Genomic DNA, 4,765 nt, shown 5'->3' on the forward strand with positions numbered 1-4,765 from the left:
ACTGGACCCAAATTTAACAAAACCTGCATTCAGTTTCAAGCACATCATGTTGGACAGGGTCTGACATAACCGGTGGCCTCAAGTCTGGGTTGTGTAAACTGGTCCCAAAATTCATTCAAAACTTATTTTTTCTTACTTCCTGCACATCAAACTTGCTGTACAGTCTTTGTTTTTTCTCCAGAACTCATATTCAGGACAATCTTGTCAGCAGCTTTTTTTCCCTGATGAGCAGCATTTCCAAGCACAAGAAGCTGCAAAGCTGTCAACATCCAAACTATTAGAGGAGTCTTCCTGATGCTGCATACTCAAAAAGGTGCTTCTTTTCAAAGATGACACATACCATTATTTTTAGGTTGCATGTAGCAAGTTATTGAATGCCACATTTCTGAACAGACACCATTTGAGCTGACTGAAGAAATTTGAGTAGACAGTGACAAATTGAAGGAAATAAGTGAAGCCTAGGGCTGTGCGATATGACCAAAATCTCATATCCCGATATAAGACATCTATCGTCCCAATAATGATATAAATCACAAAAATGTAACATTTTCTGTAAATTCTGTGACTCTCGGGCAGCTCGACTTGTGTGAAGTGTTTCCAGCTGAGCGTCGTGTACCTGGAGTCAAGTGTTTTAACCAATGCATGAAACGATACATTTTTAGACATAAGTTGTAATGGCCGCCGTTTTCTTTGTGAGTATTTATTACACAAAAAAAGCCTGTTCTAATGTTTGAGTCTAAGGTTTATTTTTTAGCACCTGACGGCTCTTTTTTGCTTCTCATCCGTAAACACTCGGCATCCTCTTTCACGTGATTCAGTTTATTTTGAAAAGTCTCAACAGGATCTTGAGCTTTATTGTGAAAGGTTTATGTGGAAAATAAACAAGCGGACACACGATGGTTTTACCGTCGTTGTTCCTAACAACAACGCATAAAAACAGGAGCGTATTTTGTTACCATGTTTTCGGTCTGCTTGTTGCCACATAGGGAAGATATTTATCCTACGATAAAACATTTCTATCTCATCAATTTAAAGATTATAAAAAGATGTGAATCATGTCTTATGGTTGGCTGGGTTTGTCCCATTTAAATTGATCCACTCCATCAAGCTGACTGATTGATCTGGCATTGAGATGTGAAACAGCAGTTCCTCGATTAAAACTTACATCGGTTCACTGAGCACGGTGTGAGGACTAACGATTAGCCAACCAGCACCGTGGCGTGGGATTTAATCTGGTGTCAATCTGTGGAACCCAATCTTTTTTTTTTTTTTTTTTTTTTTTTTAAATTGCCACTGCTTGCCAATTTGCTGAACAACAAATACTGGACAATCATCAACTAAACAAGTAAAACTGTAAAAATTCGTAACATTTTAAGGTTCTTTAAGAGCCTTTTTAGTTCTTTTTAGTTTCTTAAGATGGTATTTTATATGTATGTAAAAAAAACAGCCAACGGGAACCACAGAGTAATATGATACTTAAACACAGTCACTTTTGTCAACACATAAAATAACGATTTTTTTTAAAGATACTGAGGCTTAGACCCTTAGGCTACAACTATACAACTGAAATCAAAGAAAGTGCTCTTAAAGCTCACGCAAAACCAGTTTGTTTCCATGGATATTAGACAGATTAATATGTAGGGCTTCAGGAATTTGTTAGAGGAAATGAAATGCCGTCCCTCACGGAAAAGGCTGCATCCATCTATTATACTGCATTTGTGCCCAAGTGATGGAAATGTCGTCACCAGGCTGTTAGCACGAGACTCTGTGCGGACTTCAAGCAGACCTCGAGTGGTCTTTAAAGAAATATAACAATAATCACTACTCATCCTCTGTTTCTGTCACTGTCCACAACCAAGTGTAAACCTCACTTAATCCTATGGCCTGCATGGTCACTAGATCACGACTACACATGGAGTATCCTCAGCCACATATTTGCTTTGAGCTGTACTACAGGAGCTAAACTTACTTGATAAATGTGATATGCTCTAACTATGATATGAGACATGGGAACACCAATGTTTATTCTCCACTTTACATCCATAATCTAAATCCAGGAGTATTAAATAAGACATAATAGAAAACACAGGTAGAAGATGAGCCTGGTGTCAAAACAATTAAATTCTTTAGTTGGTGCAGGTTTCAGTTTTTAAACCAGGTAAAATGTGCTTTTTCAACTCACAAAAGTTCATGTACTTAAGAAGGATCATAAAAATAAGGCAAATTGAAAAGTATCAAACTCTGGCCTATGTCTATGTACTTGAGAGCCTGTTCCTTGGACAATTTTAGAGTATGAAAGTTAAATCATCAATGGCTTCATTAAATATTGCACAAAAACAATAAGCCGATTCTGAGATGGGAACTTTTGATAGGTTTGGGTGCTTTTCTTGAATAACTCTGGTGCAGAGTTTCAGAGAATCATGAAAGCTAAACACTTTAGGAAGGCTAATGTGCCACACATTCACATGTCCCACCAAAACCTAAAAGGATTAGAAGTCACTAAACCTCCACATCTCCAGTGGGTGGAGTGGAGTCATGTAGTGTTGAGATGCATGCCTGCATCTCAACACTACATGACTATTGTGCCACACCATCCAAGCCCAGTGTTTATTCAGTCTGCAGAAATAAGTCCCCACATCTCTTCCCACTGCGAGTCCCCAACGTGACATGGGTACCTGTTATGTTATAATGAGCCTCACCATAAGTCCCGCAGCAGGACCTATTCATTTTGGGTTTGAAAGATTAAGAAGTTTGAGAACCTTTGCTCCAGACTAATCAGCCAGCCGTGCCTAATCTAATCACACAAATGATCTCACTGCTCTCAGTGGCAGCTTGCTCTGAAATTAAACGTTTATAACAATTACCAGATATTCTGTTTTTCTACTGGGGGGTGGGAAGCTTTATTTAAGGATAACAGTGTCACGTTTTATCTATAGCACAGCTTCACTCTGGAGTGGTCTAGCCTATTTGGAGGACACTTGTGCAGCTTGGGCGCTCCACCACCTGACATATGGGTGGGGTGTGGCGTGGTGAAGGAAGGCCATGCATCTCCTTACACTGAGTTATGCTCTGCTGGACTACACTGTGACGCTTGTGAGCTGAAACCCCAGTATAGTGAAAGAATTACAGTCTGGGAAACTTCTGGACATGCAGAGTTAATGATTCCTTACACAGACGAGGGGTTGTGTATTTGTCTGCGCGTGTGTGCTGTGTAGTATGCAACACTGGCCAACGGCTGGCCAGCTTCAATCCTGGTAATCGGCTCAAGAGGAGAAGAGAGGGGACCCTGTGGCCCCCCTACAGCCTTATCCAAGAAAGGTGGGGGTGGGCAGCTCGCCTAAAAACACAGCAGCTGACACAATCACAGTCATAGATTTAAATTAAAACTACTTAACCACAAAATGCACCAGTCACAGGCAGGACTGGATGCAAGGACATGTCCTGAGGGGGGCACAGGGTGGCACCAGGCATCCCTCTACCAATGCTATTTTGCTAGAGCACTATTAGGCCATCTAGTAGTATATAAATAATGAAAAGCATCTCTACTAGCAGCATTAAAAGTGATATGCACACACTCTTGAATCAATAATTATGATCCAATAATGTGTTTATGACTGAAGGTTCTTTCTCATTAGGCAGTTGTAGTTGAACTATTTATATATTTTGATGGTAAATATCTAAGAAAATGGACTAGATTAGATTTGGGCAAAATATGAGGGCCAGAATTTCACTGTAAATCATTTTGGTCCAGCCCTTCAATACTAAAAAAATTAATAAATTTAAAAAAAAAAATAGTATTAAGCTAAGTGTGGAGTCTGTAATGCATTTACCTCTATTCTAAAACAGTGCATTTCATCAGGTCCAGTCACTCAAACCTACCTTGAGTGCCGGCACCTGCAGAATGAAATTCAGATTAAATTAGAACTATTTTATTTGTTTTATCTTGTCATTAATGTTAACGTCTTGCTTTGGTCTCAGTGGTACAGACAGAAAATGCGGGAATCTTGTTTAACTCCACATTTGTCTGGGCTTTAGCCAGTGTAGATGTTATGTGATGTTGTTAGCTGCTAGGCTAAACAGCATCACCAGTTTTCTTGGTTGCGTTGAATTGGCAACGTTATTGCAACTCTCATCAATCATGCTGACGTCCTGTGAGCCACCACATTTCAAAAATCCTGGAAACGCCCCTGGTTTGCTGGACACTGGACTTAGTAAGGACTAGAGACATCGCCAAGCCCTTGCTACTGTTCGGCAAGGAGGCGTTTCTTATCCCGTCATGTCATTAGTAAACAGCCACAACCTGAGTCCAGACGGGCGGTTTAATTACAGCACTGCTGCTCCGCCGTGTTGTAGGGTCAAATTATTGCTGGTCAAACAAGCAGCTCGTACCAAGCTAGCTCGTGTGTGAGGACAATGCAGGACGACATGACATAGTCAGTGTGATGCACAGACAGCTCCACAGACATACAGGAGAGGGGCTGTCCTGTGGGTGGTGGGCTAGCAGCATCTGAGTGCCCAGCTAAGCATCCACACCCTGCTTGTAGCTAATACTTTAAGCTTTTATCTATATGCCTAACGTATCAAGCAACCTGACCGTGTTACTGGGTTTGTCAGCCATTGCAGGCAGTGCCGCGAGTGCGCTGCACGCACTGTACACGCCGGCTATATTACAACTTTGCTCCCTCATTTAAAAAGCGCAAATATGTAATGCATAAATCACCAATAAGACGGCAGGAGCTAAACTTACTTGATAAATGTGATATGC

At 40.8% G+C, this 4,765-nt stretch overlaps 1 protein-coding gene across 1 annotated transcript in view; it reads right to left on the reverse strand.

Annotated features, from left to right (window-relative positions):
* Positions 1-4,765, reverse strand: part of afdna (afadin, adherens junction formation factor a) — a gene marked incomplete in the record, with an annotated part of 132,374 nt that overhangs the window by 126,513 nt on the left and 1,096 nt on the right.

This window comes from Haplochromis burtoni, unplaced genomic scaffold (genome assembly GCF_018398535.1).
Source record: "Haplochromis burtoni strain Fernald_Lab_line unplaced genomic scaffold, NCSU_Asbu1 Contig_93, whole genome shotgun sequence".
NCBI lineage: Eukaryota > Metazoa > Chordata > Actinopteri > Cichliformes > Cichlidae > Haplochromis > Haplochromis burtoni.